The sequence below is a fragment of the Magnolia sinica genome, chromosome 15, assembly GCF_029962835.1.
Source record: "Magnolia sinica isolate HGM2019 chromosome 15, MsV1, whole genome shotgun sequence".
Taxonomy (NCBI): Eukaryota; Viridiplantae; Streptophyta; class Magnoliopsida; order Magnoliales; family Magnoliaceae; genus Magnolia; species Magnolia sinica.
The window spans coordinates 22,483,329-22,508,697 of record NC_080587.1 but is presented as its reverse complement, the minus strand read 5'-3'; the positions used below and the strand labels follow the sequence as shown (position 1 = coordinate 22,508,697).

Here is a 25,369-nt window from a genome sequence, read left to right as displayed (position 1 = left end):
GTAAAACTTTCCCCAAACCAGAATTTTGCTTGCATTTTTGTCTATCCACGTGATTGTTGCATTACCCACGCTAGATTGGAAGTCCCTACTTCAAAGCGGGCCACTCTTTAATTATTTTATATTTTCGTGCACCGCGTATGTATTAATTTAGGGCTTTCGTGTTATAAATCAGAATTTTCGAATCTATTAAGTGGTTACGTTTGATCTTACATGTTGATTACTGAAATTAATGTGTAAATTGATCTCTCATCTTGTATCTTAGGGTAGTTTCAATAGTCTAATTTCCTGTTAAACTACTGATAAATATGAGTTTTCAGCCATTGCCTGAAGGTCTTGATCACTGCACTGTACTACACTGACCAGACTAGGTCACAGAAGATGATTCTCTTCCGACCTCGGCATTTAAAGCTTGGCCTAGAAAGCTATTAAAACGTGGGAGGTTGGTTAGTTGCACATGCACAAGGTATTTGATAACGATAACAGTGGCCATAATGACCACCACCGTTACCTTTACAATATGGGCTATAACAGCCATTACAGTGTTTTTTTCAGTGGAAAAAAAATCGGAAAGACTTGTATTGACCTCGAAATGGACCATCACAAGGCCATTATGGCCTTCACGGGAGCATAACGGGCCGTTACGGGTCATTATTTCTATAATGGCCGTTAAGACCCCATAACGTGTAACGGTTACTACTGTCACCTTCATGTAACAGCCGTTGCAGACTTACAGTACACCATGCCTGCACTACACAACCCCCATGCAAGCCTCCCCATGTGCCAATGTGGCTGACGTGCAAACGCCTGGGTTGTCCATCGTAACTCTATAGATGCCCTGGCTAAAAAATTAGGCCAGTCCACACCACTACTTTTATTAACCCAAAATTATTAATTTTATATTAAATACAATATAAAACTGTGAATACGTACAGTGATAGCATTCACCATTTCATAAAAACGTGTACGGATTCACTGATGCTATCATGTTAGATATACTTAGTGCATGCAATCAAATAACCCATATGATCTGGCCCCTAGCGTGCCCCAGCGACTAGTCTAAGACACTTGGTCCATGTGAAGCTTCCCAATAAAACACCCAGAGAGCCTTCTTCACTTATGAATGAATTCTGAAGTTGGAGTTTCCATCAGTAGTCTTCCTACCACCTAATTCCCACTTGGACTCGATTGTGTAATACAGTTTTTCTAATATTGTACGAATTTTATTTTTTTTTTTAATGTACTCAACCTTCAATAAGACAATTAAAGATGTATAGGGTGGTGATCCAAACGAATGGAACATAAGCTGTCCATACTAGATTCGTAAGTTATTTTGGCTTCCAAACCTTACAAGTAATAAATTACAATGTTTTCTAAGAATTTGACCACTTGTTTCACGGTCAATATAACTATTTAAATGGCTCAAAATATTGTCCCATTATAACTTAGTTTACGCCAGATTGTCTCAGTTTTAATGGTATTATTGAAACAAGCCATGGAATTGATTAAAACGCGATAACCGGCCAAAACACAGGGAATTCTACTCATATACAAGCCATGGACTCCAGCACCGCATTTTAAATTTTGGTGCCACGTGGGGTGCTTAAATGATGAGGTTACCACATGTTGCAGCTGTGGTACATTGACTCGTGGGACATTTGAAGAAAGGTGTTCGTTTCACATGTTGCACATGTGGCACAGTGGATGAGTATAGTATTTTAAGATGTATGATGGCACAATGACGCATGTGACCGCCTGATAATGGAATTTTGCACATGTGGGACACTTACAAGTGGTTGGCGGAACATGTTGTGTACGTTGCACATTGGTGCATGTGAAACGCTTTATTATGGACAATCGCCATATGGCAGTTGTGGCAAATGCACACAACATTGGGCCATTTGAAAATGAAGGCAGCACGTGGTGCGCATGTCAAGTTAACACATGGTACATGCAAGATGAGCAGTGGCAAATGTGTCACATTGGCACATGTATGCAGCTTTATATGTGGGGCAGCTGAACACATAGTGTTGCACATGTGGGCATTTAGAAAATGAGATGTGGGATATGTGACTGTGACACTTTGTAAAAAGCGTGCTCATTTCTTCTAATTTTTTCCTTGATTTCTTGAAAATGGGCTTTTTAATAAGGGGTAAGAAAATGAAAAAAGGAAAATTTTGGTGAATGAGAGGAAAATTAAACCAGCATTTTCAGAAAAATTAAAAAACAACCAAAATGCCATTTTCATTTGAATAGTCTTTTTTAAATTTAGGTGGATTCGTGGAAAGCGCCGAAAAGGAAACATTATTTATTGGAAAACTTTATTTCGATGAGATTATAGAAAAGGAAACTTTCTTTTCCATATTTGTTTTTAAATAAGATTTCTTCGAAAATTTGGGATCGGTTTCCAAATTTATTGTTGGTAAAATGAAAAAGAAAAATTCTATAGAAATTTTTCTTGATGGTCATTGGTATGTGCCAGATTAACACATGACATGTATGGGATGCTTGAAGATGGACGATGGCACATGTGGGTGCTAAAGCTTAATGGTGTCATATGACACATGAGGGTGCTTGAGGTTGTATGGTAACACATGCGACACAAGCAACACATTAGCACATTTGACGCATGTACTTGAAGTTAGATGGTGGCACAGGTGCATCTAGGCACATTGGCACATGTGAGTATCACATGGAAGCGCAAGTGAAAGAAAAATGGTGGCACATGTAACATAGGGACACATATATTAGACAACAAGAGATGAAAAATTGAAAGTTGGCACATGCACCACATGTGAGGCACTTTATACGTAGAGGGCCCAAGTGAATATGGATGATGGCACATGGCATCACATGTGCTCCACCACAGACGATACACGATAGACAATTGAAAGTTTGCACATTAAGCACATTTGAGGTGCTCTGTACACGGTAGGCCCAAGTGAACATGGATGTTGACCCATCTAGCACATTAGTGTATGTGGGATAGTGGCACATGTGTGGCACAATAAAAGATGTATAGTAGAACAGGAACCTTCAAACATGTAACATATATGAGGGGGTTGGAAATAGGCAATTAAATATATATGTTTAATTCTTGATAAATTCATTTTCCTTATAAATTTGCAAATTTTCCAACAAAAAGATAAAAGTAAAAAAAATCGTGTTTTCCATTTATTCATATAAAAAAGAAGTCTTTATTTAAAAAAGAAAAAAGAAAAATGAGAAGGGGTGTTTCTCATTAATTCCTGAAATAAATAAATAAATAATTTCACAAGCAATAAAAAATAGTGTTTGCTTTCTTTCCTTTCCTATAAATTAAAACAGGTTGTAAAAGGAAAATATATTATATTAAGCCTTTCAAACATAGAGATGAGGTAGCTGCAATTAATTAGTTTTAAAGTATTTGGCATTATAGTCAAAACTTATATCATGGGATAGATTCTAAACGGAGGCCAACTCTAGTGACCCATCACACCTAATAGACCCACTATATGAAGGATAGATAACAATAGACACGACTTGGGTGGATGGTCGGCAATGTGGCCCACCGTGATGTATGTGCCTTACATCCATGCCGTCCATCCATTTCGACACTTAAGTTTAGAGGAAATCCCAAAAATTAAGCAGATCCAAAGATTGGTGGACCACGCCACAGGAAACAGTGGTGATTGACCATTAAAAACTTAAATGGGCCACACAAGTTTTGAATCAAGCTGATATTTGTGTGGTCCCCTTCATTCACGTCCTGTGAATTTATCAACAGCTTGGATGGCAAAGAAATATTCTAGTGGTCGCCAGGAAATTTTTAATGGTGGGTATTCAATCACCACTGTTTCCTGTGGTGTGGTCCACCAATCTTTGGATCTACATTTTCTCGATTGTCCCTGAACTATCAAAATGGATGGACGGCGTGGATGTAAGGTAAGTACATCACGGTGGGCCCAAACAGTCAAAGATGCACCCACCTTGGGGGATCCGAAGCCGTGTATTTGATAAAATTTGACAAGTACCAACAGCCCAAATTTCAGTCAGAAGATAGCCGGATCAGTCCTCTGTAGCAGATTTAATGCTTGATGTGAAAGAATTCAGCATTTTTCAAGGTAAAGATGCAATTTTGACAATGATTATTATATAAAGATATGATCTTTATGATTAACATTCAATAATCCAAGTTTTCTCTGACAAAGATGAGATCTTTACAAGCAAATTGATGAAAATCTCGTATAAAGATGCAATCTTTGCAAGAAAAGAGCGTAATTTTCAAGAGTAATCATTAAAAAATTTAATAGCAAGCACACCTTTCAAACCAGATCTGGATCTGGAGGCTCTTGTAGATACCGTCGCCGCCGTCCCCTTGCAGGAACGCCTCCCTCTCTTCCTCTCTCTCTTCTGAGATCTGTCATTGGGAACTGGGGGCTCTCGAGGATAGACACTGCTCCACCTCACGTCGGTCTTAGGTGAGGGATTCTAGGGCTTCAGTTTCCACCACGGGGGAGGATCCTGACCTTTGGATGAAAGTTGAAATTGGGAGGTGGGTGGGGTTTTATTTCGAGACCTCTACCAAAGTGGGATCGAATTAGGTGATACCCGGACTCATGCTACACGGTGCGTCACTTGCAGTGGGGCCCACCTTGATGCAGTTATTATAAATCCACGCCGTACATCAGATACTTTTAGGGCTTTATCCAAAAATTAAATAGATCCAATTATCATGTCGACCATAGCATGGGAAACAGTTTTGATGGATCATCGTTGGGCGACAAAACTTTTAGATAAAGCTAAATTTAGCTCTTTTCCTTCATCCAGGCGTATGTGACCTTATAAACAGATTAGATGGAAAATAAACAGAAATAGAAATATTAAAGTGCTCCCTAACAAGTTTTTAAAAGTAGGAAGTTTAATCACCACTGTCTCCTATGGTAGGTCCATGTTATGGTTGGATCTACTTCGTTTTTAGTATAATGCTCTACAATGATCTGGATAAACGGATGGACGGCGTGGATATAGAATACATACATCAAAGTGGACCCACAGTAAGGGCCGCACCGTCTTGGGTGAGGTTGGTTCCCACCTTATCCTGAACGGACGCGGATTCCCTGCCTTAGCCATTGGTAGGAAGTTCATGCACTGGGAACCTACGTGGGCCCACTCTGATGGTTTTGAGAAAACAATCCTGTTCATCCGTTTTTTGAGATCGTTTTAGGACTTCAGACGAGAATTGAGAATACACAAGATTCAAGTGGGCCGCAATAAAGGAAAAGTTGGCAAGGAAAGATCCCACCGTTGAAACTTCCCTTCGATATTAATGTTTACATTCCATCCGTTCATAACGTCATTCCTGCTCGGATGAACTTAAAACACAAGAAATCTCAATTAGCTCTCATCGTACTGAGTAAACTTATTTGGCTCACGAATATTTCAACAGTGAAGGTTCAATTTTAGAATTTTTGGCACACTTGAGTATTAGATCCGGCTCGTTTTTATCTGCATTATTAATATCAGCTTACAAAACGGATGAACGGGGTGGATTTCTCCCCAATATCAATGTGGTCCCATCACGAGGTATGAGCTATATCCAAACCGTCCGTCCACTTGGTTAGCTCGTCATAATGCTTGAGTTAAAAAATACAACAGATCCAAAAATAAAGTGGACCGTACTGTATAAATCAGTGGGGAGTTGAACGTCTGTCATTGAAATCCTTTTGGGATCATATAAATTTTGGATCAATATATATATATATATATATATTTTTTCTCTCCACACATGCTTGCGTAACCTTATAAATATATTGGATGGAAATTAAACGTTATGTTGGGCCTACTAATGTTTTAACAGTGAGAATCATTGTCCCACTGCTATATTTTTAGTGTGGTACATTTGAGCCTAGGAAATTACTCATTTTTGAGATAAAGAACTAAAATGAACTCTCCAGATGGATGAACGGTGTAGATATGATCTTTTTTGAACCTTTAGTACAAATAGGAGTTCGAAGAGCGTAAGCGCTTGTATTCGCATGAGACGTACCTATACCAGCTGGGTCGGTGGTCTGTGGTACAACAGCCAATCCGCTTCGGAAGTGACAAAGCTTTTCTTACGACTTGCTGCAACGGGAAGCTAGGTTGGGCCACCGCGATGTTTGTGAAAAATCCACCCCGTTCATCCGTTTTGCCAGATCATACTAAGGCAAGAACGCAAAAATGAGACCGATCCAGAAACTCGAGTGGTCCGTTTTACCGTTGAAATCTCCCTGAGTCCATCGTGATGTTTATACGCCATCCAAGCTGTTCATAAGGTGGGATGAACATAGTAGCTTTATCCATAACTTCTATGGGACCGCGAATGTTTCCTTTAATGTGGCCCGCTTGAGTTTTGGATCAATCTCATTTATGTGGCAAAGCGGATGGACGGCATAAATTTCTCACCAATATAATGGTGGCCCCACTTGATTTCCGGACAAAGGAAGTTCATTCCTCACGCTGGCTAATGCAATCCTAACACGTAGGTTAGGCTGGCTTGACTTATAAATGTAAGTGTGGACCCGAAGTATGTTTTAATAATCTTATCTGTCTATCTTGTGAATTTCCTTTTATTTTCCTTAGGTCCAAATAAATTAATGCCTTAAAACATCTAAAAATTAAGTTCTGGGAGCCACATAACATTTTTAATATCTTTTCAACTCATAGGCCCATTTCTCTTACTTGATGCATCTGTTGAATGGATCAGATTTCATTTAAAAACTACGGCAGGTCCCTGAATCAATGCAAATATTTTCGTTAGTGGACATCACACCCCAACATTTACCTATGATTCGGGACAACATTCAATTTTGGATCAAATTTAGTTTCGAAAGAAATGCAAATAAGTAGGTGGCAAACGCGATTGAAGAATTGGATTTTATGTAAATATCATGGTGGTAGATTTTATGTAAATATCAGGGTGAGACTTATACATAAATTAATATAGTGATTTGTAGTTTCAAACCATATGTATGAAATTTATTTCAAAATATCATACAAGCTTGCAACTAGAACTGGGCATCAAACCGAGTCGGATCGGATTGGGTCCAACTCGAACTCGACCTCAATAAATGAGACGTGCCCGACCTCAGTAGGGAGGTTATGCCCGACCTCGACCGAACTTGACCTCAACAAATAGGACGTGTTCGACCTAGGGAGGGAGGCTATGTCCGACCTCGGCAAGTAGGCCACACCCCACATCAGCACGACAAGGACTCGACTAGCACGATCGACCAAAGCCCATGACCAATGTTAGGCCAATCTCGAACAAACAACGCCTGCCCGTGATTTATGAAGATCTCGGAAACCATTCCCAACACGGATCTCTTCGCCGACGATCTAGAATATTCGTCCGCACAGATCCATAATCCTTCTAGGATTCTATCCACGCCAAATATAGTGACGAGCCCCCTCTATGCCATCGCCTCTTCCTACCTATATAAGGGAAGGTCCTCAAAGGAAGAGGTACACACAATCTCTAGACCTAACTCCTGTGTATCCAACTAAACCTAGTTTCCTGACTTCGCCATCGGAGAGTCCCTGACATATGAGTTAAGGTCTTCTTTATCCACTCTTCGTGTAGGTTTAGGAGCCAGGAGAAGGGGCGACCGGATTTTTGCATCAATAGTTTGGCACCATCTGTGGGAACGATGTCTGAAGCCATTCTTATATAAACATTCAACCTTAGCAATGGCGAAAGGGAAAAAGAAAGCCCCCACTTCCTCGACCGGGCCCGATCTTGCACCACTAGAGCAACTTGGTGGCCACCACGACATATCTTCCCAACTCCAAGCAGACTCCACACTCGCAAGACCCACGCAACGCTCCCAGAATCGAGGGGGACATCTAATGACCTTTGAGCAATAGGTCGAGATGTTAAACAGCAACATGAACTCAATGAGACAAATACTGGAGGAATTACTATCTCGCGCCGCCCAGACCACTGGACAAGCTCCAAACCCAACGCCCGACCTGCCAGAGGCACCCGCTGCCTCCCAAAAAAGCAAACAGATCGGGACTTCAAAACCAGTGCACTCTCACATCTCAAGCATTGTCGTGTTAGCAACGACTGATCTACGTCATGAACTGGATGAAAAAGAGATGCGACATCCGGAAACAGCGGCCAAAGCAATGGCCAAAAGTGAAGTCTCTTGGGAAGCAGAGCTTAAAGACTTGCGAGGTCAGATCGACGATATCCGTCGAACTACCAGCGACTCCGTCCTCGATTGAAGCAATATCAGATGAAGCCAAGCCACCATTCACGACCAACATCATGCATGTGCAGTTACCGCCCGAATTTCGTATGCCCCATATCACCCCATACTCAGGAACCACTGACCCGTTTGAGCACCTGGATTCCTTCAAAGCATGGATGGAACTCCTGACTGGAACGGCCCTAAAGTGGTTCCGACAGTTAAATCCGCAGTCGATTAGTTCTTTCCCAGAACTCAAGAAAGCATTCATCACGAACTTTGTTGGGGGTAAAGAGAGCCTTAAACCGGCCTCCCATCTCCTAAACATCGTCCAAGGAGATAACGAATTACATCAAGCATTTCAACTTAGAAACCGTACAAGTACAGGGACACTCGGAGGAGATCGCCCTAGCCGTGCTCATGGGAGGTCACAGAGAGGGTAGGTTCCTCTTCTCACTCGACAAGAACCCCCCGAACAAAATGGTCGATCTGCTGAATAGGGCTCAGAAATACTCTCACGCCGAGAAAAACGCAAACCTTCAGAAAGCTATTCGGAATAAAGGAGGCTCGGCTAGGGAAAAACGATTAAAGGAAGAGTCGGCTACAACAAATGATAGTAAGAGAAGAAGGAATGACAAGCTTCCTAGGGGCCAACGACTGAGCAAACACCCCGAGAGCAGGTTCAGTTCTTATACCACTCTTAACATAACGCCTAAACAGATCTTTATGGAAGTTCGGGACAAGTGAATTTTGAGGTGGCTGAACAAGATGAGGGCCGACGCCGACCAGCGAGATAAAAGGAAGTATTATGCTTTCCATCGTGACCATAGTCACTCAACGAGCGACTTCTTTGACCTAAAGGATGAGATCAAGGCCCTCATCCACAATGGGCACTTGGGACATCACCAAGAGAGAAGAACAAGTGAAATTCGAGAATGAGCAACAAATCAACAACGAGCCCAAAGTGAAATCTGCCCTATCTTCGGCGGACCGGCCGGCAGGGGCGATTCCAACAGAGCTCAAAATATCAATTAGAATTCTCCAGAACACCAAGTACATATTGCCAACAGGCCGCCAAAGGAACAAAAGATCACCCCCTGCGATCTGACCTTCACTGAGGAGGACGCAAGATCTATCCATCACCCCCATGACGACGCACTAGTGGTGACTATGACCATAACCAATCATAGAGTATTTTGAATTCTGGTAGATACTGGCAGCTCGGCAGACATTCTCTTCACTGAAGTGTTCGACAAGATGTCGGTCGGGAGAGACCGACTCTGACCTGTCAAGACTCCTCTACTCGGGTTTATTACTACTACTACTATTATTATCATTATTTTATATATCATTATCGTCATTGTTATCTTTATCATTATTATTATTATTATTACATATACATTGTCATTTGTTTATTTATCTATCTTTATTTATTTATTTATTTATTACATATGTGTGTAGGTTGTGGGACCACTCGAGGTGTGTTATTTAGCTACGTGTGTTACCACATACATGTAGGCTAATTTAGACCCACGTGGTGACACCCGAGTACTGACAGTACGGGGTGTTACATGCTATATATCAGATGCTTGTGAACAAGATGTTTGCCAAGCAGATCGGGTGCTCCATGGAAGTCTGTGTCGATGATATGCTGGTCAAAAGCATCAAAGCCACAAACCACCTATCCAACTTGGAGGAAATGTTTACGATTTTAAGGAAATACCAGATGAAACTTAACCCAAGCAAATGGGCCTTCGATGTTGTCTTAGGAAAATTTCTCGGATTCTTAGTAAGCCATAGAGGGATAAAAGCAAACTCCGATAAGATCCGAGTTCTCCTCGAAATGAACTCACCAAAGACGATGAAGGAAATCCGGTGCCTCATAGGAAGAGTGATCGTGCTCAACCGATTTTTTTCTCGAGCGATGGACAAATGTTTGCCATTTTTCAAGAAATTTAAAGGAAGCCAAAAAGTAATGTGGACAGAGGAATGTGAGCTCACCATCCAGGAACTCAAGCAGTACATGGGGTCCCCACCCTTACTCTCGAAGCCCGAACAAGGGGAACCGCTCCTATTATACCTCGCAGTATCATCAGCTATAGTTAATTGGGTCTTTATCAGAGAACAAGGTGGAAAGAAACTACATATATACTACGTTAGCAAGGCCCTGCTCCCAGCAGAGACCAGATATCCGAACATCGAGAAGCTCGCTCTGGCCCTAATCATTTCAGCGCGATGCCTCTGACCTTACTTCCAGGCCTACCCTATTGTGGTCCCGACAGACCTACCACTTCAGCAAGTGCTCCAGAAGCCCGAGGTATCAGGGAGGCTCACAAAGTCGGCATTCGAGCTCAGCGAGTTTGACATCAACTACTGTCCCTGCATCATTATAAAGGGACAGACAGTAGCAGACTTCCTCGTCGAGCTCACACCCAGAGACAACTCATTGGAGGCACCACCCAAGAACTAAGTCGATCGACCTGGGAAGCAAATAACCAGCTAGAGCAGCTAACATGGACATTGCCTATAAACGACTCATCCAACTTTAAAGGCAGCGGGGCAGGCGTAGTCTTAGAAGCACCAGACTAAAGATGTGCACAATATGCCATGAGATTCGAATTCCAAGCATCGAACAATGTAGCAGAATATGAGGCCCTCCTAGCTAGACTAAGGCTAGCATCAACAATGGGAGCCCATCACTTAGAAGTTCGCAGCGATTCACAACTTGTTGTCGGCCAAATAACCAACGAATATCAAGCGAAAGGGGTGAGGATGAAAGCTTACCTACAAAAAGCTCGAGAACTAATCAGCAAATTCCCAAAATGCAACACCAACTCGATCCCCAGATCAGAAAACTCCAAAGCGGATATGCTGGCCAAGCTAGCCACAACAGCTGAGGATGACATCTCGAGGCCGATTCCAATCGAGTTTCTAACAGAACCAAGTATTAACGAAGTCGACCCTGTCATAGTACTTCCTGTAGACCCGGGTCCTACCTAGATGGACTCGATAATCGATTACCTCAAGAAAGGTAAACTACCCAAAGACTGGTAGGAAGCACGCAGACTCCGATCCAGAGTAGCCCACTACACCATGCTCGGGGACATCCTGTACAAAAAAGGGTTCTCCCTTCCTTACCTCGGGTGCCTACGACCCGATGAAGCTAAGTACATCTTGAGAGAAACTCCCAAAGGCATCTGTGGCAATCATTCCGGTGGTCGAGCCCTCACCCACAAGGTCATCCGACAGGGGTATTTCTGGCTGACTATTCAAGCGAACACCCGACAACATGTTTGGAAATGCGACAAATGCCAACAGTTTACGGCAATACCCTGACAGGCCCCTGAGCAACTGACCCCTACGACCGGACCATGGCCATTCACCTAATGGAGGGATCGACATCATCGGCCCCTTCCAACCGGTAAAGGGCAGACCAAGTTCCCAATTGTCGCGGTCGACTATTTCACTAAATGGGCCGAGGCCGAGCTGAGCACCTAGCCAAGATCACTAAGCAGAAGATTACAAACTTTGTCTGGAAGAACATCATATGCAGGTACAGGATCCCCCGCACAATCATTTCGGACAACAGGAAACAATTCGACAATAAACAGTTTCGCAGCATGTGCGAGAACCTCGAAATCCAAAACATCTACTCATCACCTCAACACCTGCAGGCCAACGGACAAGTCGAAGCAATAAACAAGATTATCAAAAATCACCTCCGGACAAAGCTTGAAAAAGCCAAATGGTCATGGACCGAAGAGCTCCCTCACATCCTCTGGGCATACCGAACTACAGTTCGAACAACTACAAGAGACCCCTTTTTCCCTCGCCTTTGGTGCCGAAGCAGTTGTCCCAGTGGAGGTCGGCCTCCCATCCCCGCGAACCCAATGCTATGATAAAGACCAAAACGCGGAACTGATGATGCTCGACCTAGATCTGCTCGAAGAAAAGAGAGAACAAGCCCGACTTGTTCTACAATTCCAAAGTGAGAACCAGAAGGTTCCAAATCGAAGACTTGGTTCTCCGCAAGACGTTCCAAAACACTAACGAGCCATGCTCTGGGACTCTGGGCCTAAATTGGGAAGGACCCTACACGACAACTCCCACAAGTTGACCAGGAACGTATCGACTCATGGACATGGAGGGGCGAGCTCTACCTCATCCATGGAATGCCGAGCATTTGAAAGTCTATCACCCCTAAGTCTATCAAGCACAGTCTCAAGTCCTGCCTTTTATTTACGATGTTTACCATCTACTTACCTTTTTGTCTACATTGTTTACATTCTACTTACCCTTTAAGGGATTACAGTAATAATCTCCGGGAGTTTGTCCCGCCTACATCTTAGAATCCCGGCTCTCGATCTATGAAATCTACCGAGGGTTCCCCCCTATAGGTGGAGGAAGACCCTCACCAATGTTACTCTAAAACGACTACGGCTTTTGGCTGAAGCAACTAGAATTTTTGGGACAAAATTTAGCTACAACATCCGAATCTTAAAATAGAGATCGGGCACAAAACGAGCAACACACCACAATGGAATAAAGTAATCTTTTCATCAAAACCAAAAAAGAGATTACAAAAAAAATCATTAAATCCTTCTCTCAAGGAGATTACAAAAAGATAAATAAAGCTCTCAAGGAGCATCTACAGGAGCCTCGATAGAACCAGGGGCCTCGACAGGAGCGTGAGTCAAATGTACGAAAAATTCCTTCCATCCAGAGGGTTCTGTAACATTCCGAATTTTCACAGCCAAAGTTTGTAATCATGCCCAAGAAAACTGGGTTTTAATAATGTATGAATTGGATGCTTTAGAAATCGCACAATTTTTTTTTTTCATTTAGGTCACATTCAGATACATTCATGAAGGTAACATTCACCAGAATAAAATCGATTGTATTAATTATTTCATCATAGTAAAAGAATAATCAAATGTCCACTCAATGGGAGCTTATTACAATATCAGAGTTCGTAGTGGAAGTATAAATTCAAATCATAAACTATCTTCTTGTTCTTTCAATATAATCTTTCATAGGGAGATGGTTCTCTATGTCTTTAATCTGTACGTTACCTGCATAATCTGTACGATTAGAGAGGGTCAACACCCTACTCATAGTGATGGTTATCCTTAAAGATTAACAATAATTCAAGAGATTCATAAAAGTAATGTAAGGGTTCTATACATCTCGTACTCCACTAATACATAAGATATCAGTATGCGCAAACAACCTACATGAGATGCATGCCTAGCAAAGTGTGTGCGGCTCATCATATATAGTGATCATTACAATGTGGAATATAATTTATAGAAAACCTTACTCAACCCACATCCCAAAACTATGGATATTCGCCGGCATGTTCAACGCTAACGTAGATTTATCTGAACATCTCAAGGCGACACAACAACGCGATTGGGGAATTTACGTAACACGATAAGTTCATAGAGCAACTATTTATAACATCCAATCCCGATAAGTGATGTAACATGCATGGGGATTTACTTACATCAATTGTGCACCACGCCAACCAACCCACGAAATTACGTGCCGACTAAGAAGGCCGCTACCCATAATGCATTACGTCCATGATACATATTTGAATCACTAGTTATGATACCTTTAACACATCACTTGCATAAAAGGGAAACGTAATCTGAATTATGGGAGTTTCAGAATTCCAAGGCACTTAATAAAAGAAGAGTAGCATGGCTCACTCAACAAATAGACGAGTGACAATGGCCAACTCAAATATAAGGAGAGTGGTAATAACCAACTCAATAAAGAGGAGAGTGGCAAGGGCCAACTCAATAAATTGATAAAGGCAAGGGCAAGGCTTGTATCCATGGCCCCACATAAATTCATAAAGATCACTTGTAAGCAACATTATACTATAATCTCAAAGGGAAAATAATTGATGATAAAACATATAATTGCAGGAAGAATTCAAAGTAACACGAGGCATGTTAAAGGCAAGATGAAACAACAGGATAACTTGTAAGGATAAGGTAAATATAATAACTTAAATTAAGATAAGCCTAAAGGATAAAACTCTCACCTTAAGTTGCTATCCTATTTGTCTAATCATGAGTGTTGGATGCCAGGAGCACCTTATAGCCCAACCTTATCCTAATTGGGATATTTTGCACATTATTAGACTAAGTTCCAGCTTAAGTTAATGATAACCCTAGTTAGTTCAAAAAAAAAAAAAAAAGAGTTTGGCTTAGGTTATTGATAGACCTGATTAACTCAATTAGAATTTCTAATTGAGGTGTAACCCATATTACACTCGAATCAAATCTATTTGCCATGGCAGGAAACTTCCTCTACCCTATCTTAAAAAAATAAAAATATATATAAATCTGAAAATTCAAAGGAGAGATTGGCTTGAACTTGTCATGAGATTAATTTCTCCTTCTTCCTTCTTTGCTGCTGGGATGGCCGGAATCGCTCCGGTCAGACCCGTGTTCTGCTGGACCTCAGCAGTGTTGGACGGATTTTCTCCTCTGCTCCCTGTTATCCTCCTTTTTTCTTCCTTCCCTCTCTTTCCTTATCCTTTCCTTCTTATTTGCTATTGCTACCGGGAAAAGCTTCTTTATATAGCAACGGAGAGGCTTTCTAGACTCTCCTTGCGAAGGAGAGATGGCGTGCGTAAGCCATCTGTTGTGTGTTACGCAGCGTAAAAGACTCATCGCGCTGCGATCCTCTTTTCTGTGCAGAGTTGATCGAAGACCGTGTGCAGACCCCTGCCCTCCTTTCGATCACTTCTGCGAGTGTGAGAGTGGTCGGATCTTGTGTTCCCAGAGTCGGGATGGTTCAGATCAAAGCTAAGATCCGGTTCTTGATCACCTAGCGGGCTGTAGTCTCGACCTGTGTCCGTTTCTTCCACTGTTCGCATCTGTTGCGGACGCTGCGGCTCTGCGACAGTTGGTGGGGCCCACGATCAGAAATGACTTGGAAATCCACTCCTTCCATTGGGTTTACCCTGACATATTGATCTTGTACGATTTACTTGACTTTGGTCGGAGGTGTCGTCCTCTATGGACGGCTTGGATCATCCCATTGGATGATCAAGGTGGCCCACAACACATCCCAGCGGATGTCGTCCGGAGAAATGAGGGAGGAGAGAGAGACTCCCTCTCAATTTCAAATTCTCAGTCAAACCATGTTTGACCCGACTTTACGTTCAGTGCACCTCCAGTGCACCACTTGAGATGTACACACACAACACTAGTGTAGGGCCACAATGATGTTTACTCGAGAAATCTACACCGCCCATTCATTTTTCCATCAATTTAAGGGGTTAAGCCCAAAATGGAAGCATTCCCAAAGATCAGGTGGGCCCCAAATCAATGGGTATTGGTTGATCTATCCATCCATTGGATTATTTTTACAATGATCTAAGGGTTGAAATCTGACGTGTATGGCTAATTTGTGATATACATGCATGGTGTAAAATTTCACATCAATGGATTGTGAGAACCATGTGATTTAGAATCACAAGGTCTATGTTAATGGCATTATCGTAATTATTGTTAATCTAAGAGTTTTGTGAAATCTAATGGTTCTACATGGTTATGGCCATGTTTCTAAGTGATTCTTATTAAAGAACGTATGTCTAAATCCTTATGGATGAAGGATCATACATTAATTTAGTTCAAGGGAATGTACATGTACTAATCCATGTGATTAACGGTCGGATGACTTGATTTATAGATGGCAGCTATTCTCAAGGGTTAGATTCGCTAATTTACTTAAGAGAAGTACATAAGTCAAGTCTCATGCCTCGACAGGAGCGTGAGTCGTTGGGAGATTGGCTGCGAGGTCATCCACGACACCCTCGCCTGAGCCATCCAAATCTAAGTTTGGATATTTCTCCTCAACGATCTCCTCGTACCGAGCGAAATCGGTATTATAATAATCCTCGAGCTTCTCTCTGTGTACTCCTCGGAAACCTTAAGAGCCTCCAGCGCAACCAACTTCAGCTCGAGGACCGAAGCCTCGACCTCAGCCAATCGGGCTGAGACCTCTGACGCCTTGGACAAGGCCTCCACTAGCTCTGCCTCTAACCTCCTCGTCTCTGCCTCCAAGGTAGCTTCCTTTGACACACCCGTCGCTAGGGCCTCATTGAGCCGAGCTTCCGCTTCGTCAAGACAGGCCTCAGCCGCACGCAAGGCCTCCTGAAGATTCGCCGACCGAGCCTTGGCAGCATCCCGAGCATCGGTTGCGATTTGATGCTTGGAGGTCGCCTTCGCGAGATTAGCCTCAAGCTTCTCAAAGCCAAGGCCGACCTCTTTGAAGATAAGTCGAGCTGAGAGGAGAGTAGGAGTCACCTGAAACAAACAAGAAAAGTTAGAGGCTGACCAGGAATCTCCTTAGATCATGGGGTGTAAGGGTAAACGAAGACCACACCGTAGAGCCATGACATAGACGGCCAACTCGCCTGCACGAGGTTGGCCAAGGTACTTCCCCCAACTTTGGGGCCCGAAGACTCATAGACTCGAGAATTTGATAATCTACCCTAATTCTGAGGAGATTGGCCTTCGACATAACAGAGTTGAAGGTGCGAATCTCCTCGGCCGCAGCCGTTAGACCACCTGTCCCCGGTCGAGCTCCTTCATCACTTAGCCCTTGGAACCCGACCTCCGCGTCCCCCTATTCGAAGAGGACGAAATGACTCTGTTCGGACGAATGTCCTCGAGGGAATAATACGAACAGTTGTGAAAAGCCCCCGAAACCGACCTAACCATAGACCAATCTGAAATCCCGACTGAACTATAAAAATAAGAGGGCAAAGATCGCCAAAAAGGGAAAATACAAGTTGGAAAAGGAAAACTTGGTCGGGAAAAGAAGAAAATCGCCAGAAAGAAGAGAAAATGACGGACTTCCGACTTACTGGAAATCTCCTAGTCTGATGACCTAGGACAGCAGCAGAAGCAAGAAGAGAAAAATAACTGGGCTAAGGTATCCCCCTCCCCTATTTATAGATTGCTCACGATACATCCGAGCACGCGGAGGCGTAATGTCACACGCCAATGCCCTAATAGCGAGACGCGTGACATATGGCTACCTCGAGCCCCACTCTAAGGATAGCTAGCACTCGCTAGGTATTAGCAAGCCAAACGCCGCCATCAATATTCACCATCATGAGGCCTCTGCCTCGAGCTCTGTGATCGCCGACCTCCCATCACTCCCATCATCGATAACGTCGCGCAGTCGCTTCATCACTTCATCTCCCCCGGCCTCTCGACCTACCACTTACAGACTTCAACAAGTCTTGGTTTAACCTAATATCGGGCCGACCTGGCCAAAAGCATTCACTACTTATCCAACCCACTACGCATACTGGTAATGACAGTTGCATCTACCAAACATGCCTCACGGGAAAATTGGTGAATGATTAGAAATATTGTAAAAGAGACATTCTCATTCACAGTATGGGTAGGACCGTTCAATCTCGAGGGCGAGATTTTTCTTTAAGGGGGGTAGATTGTAACACCCCGTATTTTTGTGTGCTCGGGTGTTACTATTATAAACTAGATTAGCAAGTTTGTGTGATAATACAAATAACTTACGTGGTTCACCTTCATAAGATATTATCGTTGAATTTTAATAATTAAAATATCAAATTTCAAATTCAACCATTAATTTAAATTAATCGAATACCACACGTTAAGACTCATGTATTGTGGGCCACTAACAAATTAAAATAATATAATCATTCTGATCGAAGCCCCCGACAGGATGCTGATGGAATGAATAAATAGTGCTGACAGGGATACTACTCACATAGACATCTTAGATAATAATAATAATGATACCAAAAATATTAATATTAATGATAATAATAATAATGATACCAAAAATATTGAAAAAGGAAAAATAAATATTATAAATATGCATTAGGCCATAAAATCCTTAATCCAGCCATTGATTTCTAGTTGAATGACCCCGTGGACCCTTATCACCGTTGATGATCAATTTCAGAATGATCCGACCATCGGACCAGCAGAAATCTATAATTAGAGTTAAGAATTTATTTATTATGACCCACCTGATTTTTGGATAAGCCTGAACTTTCACCTGAGGCCATGATTTGGACCTCCAAAAGGAATGAAAAAAGAGGAATGCTACTACGATGCATGCATTTTGTGGAGTTCGGTGCATTTGTGCACATTTCTCATTTCTGGACCATTGATTTGGTCAATCATAATGTAGGTGTCCCAAAAATCAAGGAGATTATAATGTCATAGCCATCTGATCAATTGTCTGTAGATGGGTCTAGAGGGTCAAAATGAATGCAAAAAGAAAAAAGAGGAATGCTACTACGATGCATGCATTTTGTGTGCAGCCCTCAAAACCATCCAAAACCCTATGGTTCCATGTATGGGAATACATGTGTGTAAGCACAAGAACCCGTCTAAACAGACGTCGTGCGTAGGCGTGATCTGTGACCCACCATCTGAGATGACAAATGATCCGAACCGTCCCATCATTGGACTTCTACCGATGGAATGGATCGAGCAATTCAAGCAGGATCCTTGGGGCTCTCTCTCCACCGCTTAGGTTACACGGTATTTTGGTGGATCATCCAGGATGTCGAAGCTAGGGCTTCATAGAGCCTCTTTCATATTCATTCTCGAGATCCCGCACGAGATCTCATCATTTGCGAGAAAATCAGCTGCACCAAAAAACTCGGAACCCATCGAGTTTTTATAGGTGTCCACTCAAAAGGTGGGTCACACAAAGATCCTTAGACCCATCTAGACCATCCATGTGCTTCAGCATGAAGGATGGCCCACTATATCAAAATCCACCATGATCGGTGGATCATCTTCCTCAAATGACGGGAAGGACCCATCTTCTCTAAGTGGGCCCAACCTTCTGATATGAGCCATTCATCTGGTAACCCAAAACATCAGATAGCCATCAATGATGTGGGATCATGACCATGCAAGCCTGATTCAAGTATAACAATGCTAAATGGCACGAATTAAACAGCAAAAGACTCTAACTAATCCTTGATTAGTTACACTTTCGAACCATCTAGAATAGGTTACTAGAGCCTATTAAAGGAAATATTTTAGGGAAATCCTTTCTAAAAAGGAAAAGAGCATCGTTCTCCCTTGCTGCGCTGAGTTAGTTGACTCGGTTCGAGTCGTAGTTGAGCACGAGCTGAGTCCATGTCCTCTGGGTCGAGCAACAAGAGATAAGGAGGGAGACAAGGAAGATGGATAGGGAAAGAATATGAGGAAAGATGGATGCTAGACTCCTAATCGGCTGTTACCTCGACTCGTTGAGTCACAAAGCTGAGCGATTTATGTCTGAGTCGTGACTCTGTTGTCATCCAGAGTAGGAGAAGAGGAACTTAAGAAGGAAAGCAAAAGAAGAAGATAGAGAGGAGAGAAGAGGGTGTGAGCTTGAGTTGGAGGTTGCCACACTGGGTTCAATGAGACCTTGACTCGTTGACTCGTTCAACCGAGTTACTGGGACAATCTAGCTTGCTACTAAGTTAAGCACAACTCAGGTTTTAGCTGAGTAGGGAAGAGGAAGAAAGGAAGGAGGAGGAGGTAGAAGAAGAAAGAGAGAGAGAGGAAGTCGAGTCCAACCGAGTGCAACCGAGTCCCTTGACTCATTGACCATGATTTAAAGTGTTCATAGTTGGCCTGGGTGTCCAGCAAGAGAGAAGAAGGAAAAATAGAGAAAATAAGTTGGAGAGCAAGGAGAAGAGTAGAGGAAGAGAAGAGAAGGAAAGAGAAAGATGAAGAAGATAAGGAGAGGAGAGATTGCATTCGGTCAGGATGTGGGACTCGATCGGCTTCAGCCGAATTGACTCAGCAACCATCGAGTTCAGCACCCATTTGGTTGGATTCTGGATCGAGTTTGATCCAATTGCTGGTTGCAATATTAGGGAGCTTTGTTTGTGCTCGGTTTAATCCAAGTTGAGTTCAACTCACTCTACCGAGTTAAATCAACAAGATAAGGGCGAGTTTAACATATGTGGAAACCGAGTTCGGGTTTGAACATAGTCAGCTATTTTACAAAGTGGGCTTAGAGGATGAATCGCGTGGATCTTGGCTTAGCATCGCTTCGAGTCAAGCGGAGCCGAGTTAACACAGTTGAACAAGGTGAGTTAATCTCAAGAATTTTAAAGTTTCAGTTCTAATTATATCTGTGTTATTTGATTTCTATTGATATACCTATATCTCATGTTTAGATTGACCCTTTAAGTTGTAGCAAGTTAAGCTTGGGTTCTTGACCTAGCCGTGTCCCAGTTTACTCGATGACTAGGTAAGATGACTCTTTAATGCATTCTATTAGTGGGTAATTGAAATCGATTTAGAGTATTAATTACTTAATTTGATCAAACATAGGATTTCCTAACCTTTTTCTCAATTAGGTCCATATTATTGAGTGCAATTAGGACCGACTTTGAAAGCAAGTCGAACGACCTAGTTAGTTAAGGTAAATCAACTTCTAAACTTTATTTTGCATTTTATCGAGTTAGAAGATGGTCCATCTCTGAGGTGAGGATTACCTTCAAGCTTTTCTACATCATTATAATTATCTTAGTTCATTTATTTAGTCAATTGCTTAATTTAATCTTCACTCAAAATGATAATTAATGCTAGTTTGTGCTTAAGTGGATTCATCATACATGATTAGTTGTTGTATTTATTTGAACACGCTATGAATCGTAAATGTCTCTATCCTAGTTTAAATGAAACATCTTATATGGATAAGTGCCATTGACTTTGTACGTGCCTTGTTTTACCATTTGCGATTACTTTATGGCATATTTAGAGGTCCTCAAATAAGTGGCCATTTGTGTAATGAATTAAATGAAATTATGATGGACTGACCATCTTATGGATCATTTATTGCCTAAGTGGTTTTTGAGATAATCTTCTTTTATTACATCCTTGGGATGGATTATTTGCCCTTTTCGGCTTGTATTTGCCCTTTGTGACTTTGATTTGGTTATCTGCCCTTGCATCTTTGATAGACTATTTGCCCTTTGGGGCTTTGTTTAGATATTTGCCTTTGCGCCTTTGATGAATTATTATTAAATAACCCTTTGATGGTAAGTTCCACTTGTCGAACTACGATTGAGCACTAGTTGAAGAAGTTACCCTTAAAATATGATATTTGATAGTCTCATGAGCCAGTGATGGTGGAATGGGACACTATGCCTGATCTGTCAGCCTATGCTGGGTGACAAACCCCCCATAGTGACCTTTGAGCGGAATAATAATGGTTGGGCTAATGATGCATTTTCATGGCATGCGGTCTTTTCCGGGTGGTTAGTTCTCCTTGGGCGTACCTTTGTGTACTTTTCAGGTGACTAGTCCTCCTTGGGCGATCTATATACTATTATGGTCTTTTCCAGGTGAATAGTTCTCCCTGGGCCTACCTTTGTGTATTTTTTCGGGTGACTAGTCCTCCTTGGGCGATCCATATATTATGCTCTTTCCCAGGTGGTTAGTTCTCCTTGAACGTACCTTTATGTACTTTTTTGGGTGACTAGAACTCCTTGGGCGATCTATATATATCATACTCTTTTCCCGGTGGCTGGTTCTCCTTAGGCGTACCTTTGAATACTTTTCCGGGTGGCTAGTTCTCCTTAGGGGATTTTTACCAGCTAAATGTGCATCCCCAAGTCTGTGAGCATGTGCATGCATCTATGCATTTAAACATGATCATCTTTGTGAAATTTATTTAATAAATGTGTATCTGATGAAACTTATCTGATTTTCATGATAATCATTGTGTTATATTGTTTATACACTATTTTTGTTAACTATGCTTAATTTTCTTGATGATACGATAAATCTTGAGGAATATACTTCACTGCGATAGCCATTGACGCGATCAAACAATACTCAGTGTGCAGGAGACGCAGATGACGCGCATGCTAGCGTTCATATAAAATAAGAGGAGCCAGATGATCTTGCCACTCTCTATTCCTGAGTTCATTTGTATTAAATTTGTTCTGTAATGTTTCGTAAAACATTAAGACATTGCTTTGTATAAGTTTTGGGTAACCACTTGAAGTATTGGTTATGTATAGTTGGACTTCCTCTTATACTTGAATTGTTTCCATCCCGCTATATTACTAACTCTGATTAAAAAAAAAAAATGTACGTGGAATTTGAGTTACAGTTAAAGGTTAATACACGGGTTTTCCGAAAATGAGTAGTGTACTCGGGTTTCGGGAATTGGGGTGTTACAATCGCATTGTAGGCAGTAGATTTAATGTAAATATTGTTGTAGGGAAAACATGTCGATCTACTGTCCGCAGGCCAGGTCAGGAATCCTAATAAACTACAAGTATGACCTAATGGCCGAGCCCCCACCTACAGACCAACTAGAGGAAGACCAGCCTCAACTCGAGGTCGAGCTCGGACAACCCAAGGTCGAGCTCGGCCTCGGTTGAATGACTGAGCTCGACCTCAATAAACAAGACGTGCCCGACCTCAGCAGGGAGGTTATGCCCGACCTTGACTGAACTCGACCTCAACAAATAGGACGTGTCCGACCTAGGGAGGGAGGCTATGTCCGACCTCGGCAAGTAGGCCACACCCCACATCAGCACGACAAGGACTCGACTAGCACGATCGACCAAAGCCCATGACCAATGTTAGGCCAATCTCGAACAAACAACGCCTGCCCGTGATTTATGCCGAGGATCATAGGATCCAATTCTAACGTGGATCTCTCCACTGACAGTTTAGAAGAATCTACGTATGCAGCTCCAAAACCCTACTAGGATTCTATCCGCGCCAAAATAGGGACGAACCCCCTCTACGCCACCGCCTCTTCCTACCTATATAAGGGAAGGTCCTCAAAGGAAGAGGTATGCACAATCTCTAGCCCTAACCCCTGTATATCCAACTAAACCCAGTTTCCTAACTTCACCGTCGGAGAGTCCTTGGCATACGAGTCAGGGTCTTCTTTGTTCACTCTTCGTGTAGGTTCAAAAGCCAGGAGAAGGGGCGACCAAATTTCTGCATCAACAAATATCATGGTGGGACTTATATATAAATTTATATAGTGATTTGTAGTTTCAAACCATATGTATTGAATTTTTTTCGAAATATTACACAAGCGTGCAACTAAATTTAGTTGACTCATAGCTAACTTCAACACACACCTAGAGTTGATTAGGTACTACATTGGCCTCACCCAAGACAATACAACTCTTACAGTAGAGACTGCTAGCCTACAATTCTTCGAGATCATTTTAGGACACAAACCCATTAATGAATCATGTCCAGTTCTGAGGTGGACCATAACATTGGAAACAATGTTTATTCACCATTAAAGGCTCACAGAGGTTTTTTTTTTTTTTTTTACTAAAGTTAGTTTACTAAACATGGTTATAAAAGTAACTTATGTGTTGAAAGCTATTTATCTGCATAAATATTTTTATTTTAGCTTTTCAAATTTTTACTTTTCTACCCCTCTCTTTCCATGTCAAAGGAAGCCCCACGTGATGGACTGTCCACATCTAAGGTGGGTCCCATATGATGGACCACCTATATTAACATGTGCCTACATAATGGACGATCCACTTATTAGGTGGCCTTTTGTATATGTTGAATGTGAAACATTCGTAAGCTCTTTTATTAGTCCATTATTTTCGCACAAGTACCTACCTGATGAGTGGACCAGCTTATGCTCAAGCCACGTCATCAGTGGAGCCACCTAATGAATGTACCTAAAAAAATTCAATTTTTTACATCTCATCATACAGAAATGTGCGAGTGCACATGGAGCATAGGGTGCTCGTGAATCTCATCGTGCATATTTCTCTTTGTTTTATTCTTCTTTTTCGATGAAATTAACATTGCCAGACCATGGGCAAAGTATGAGATGCTACAAATGATCCTAGCTATTCAATCTATAGACATAGAAAATTAAATAATAATCAACAATTTATGTTCAATTCCATTTCTTAATAACATAATCTTACAATGGAAAAGGGACATTACATGGCGTATTCAGGGTAGGCCATGTCGCTAATGCAGTAGCTCTTTCACCAATTCATAAGGCCCTGTTGGAGGATTACAAATTCACTTCAGTAGTATGCTGTCTGCCTGTTTGGAAACCATGATGGGCAGTGGATATTGAAGGTGGACTCCACATGATGGACAATAACTTTGATGGTGGCCCCACGTGATGGATAACCAACATCGAAGGTAAGCGCTACATAATGGACGGTGCATGTTAAATGTCAGCTCCTAATGATGAATGTCCCGTATCCAAGGTGGGCCTCGTGTGATGGATGGCCCACATCAAAGGCTGGCCCACATGATAGACGGTGGATGTGAGGGAGACCAAAAAGACATGAGAGAAATATTCATGATGTTGGAAACCAAAAATGCTTTTCTATTTTTATTTTTTAAAATTTTTTTATAATAAGTATGTCGTTTATCAAACATATTAACCTACTAAATAAGTAGAAACCAAGATAAGCTGCTTGTAGCATAACTCATTTTAAGTTACTTACGTAGAAACTAAGATAAGCTAGTGGCATAAGTAGCTTACTTAACTTTAAGATCCAAATGCCCCCTCCACCTCATTTTAAAGATGTGTTCTAACATGAACTCGTAAAACTAGTGAACCGAGTGGATTTGTCACAAATATTGGTGGTGACCCCCACAGATTCCGCCTACAGGGCCATTGGGTAGGTGGGAGTCAATAGAAACTTGCGTCCCTTGGGGTATCTTCAAAATTGGAAGGCCTGGTCCCGACAAATTTCCAAAAATCAATGGCTAAGGAAATGACACATGTTCAGAGAAAGCGAGTCAAAAGATCAAATGGTCTAAACACTCCAATCTAATAGTTTCCTTTTTGGGCATTCTCGTCCATGGTGTGGCTCATCCAATGAACAATTTGGATCATTGGAAAATGAAAATCCAGAATCAACAGCAACAATTGCATTGAATTTGGAAACATGCAAACCAATCCATTATAATATATCTATTTAAATAATACTTTGGTGGGCAATTTAGGGGGTGTTTGGACGTTAAGTTACTTCCAATAAGCTACCAATGCCTTGATTTTTACTTATTAAACCAATTAATTAACTTTAAATAAAAAGGCTATTTATAATTGATCACAAACCAAACTTATCTCAAATAAGTTTTTTATCTACT

The 25,369-nt window shown here is 41.9% G+C and overlaps 1 long non-coding RNA gene across 1 annotated transcript in view; it reads right to left on the bottom strand.

Annotated features, from left to right (window-relative positions):
• LOC131226780 (uncharacterized) overlaps window positions 1-4,614 on the bottom strand; it is an 81,995-nt gene extending 77,381 nt beyond the window's left edge. The window contains exon 1 of the long non-coding RNA XR_009162015.1: window positions 4,299-4,614. This is a non-coding gene — a long non-coding RNA (uncharacterized LOC131226780). The remainder of the gene's footprint in view (window positions 1-4,298) is intronic.
• Window positions 4,615-25,369: the final 20,755 nt, after the last annotated feature.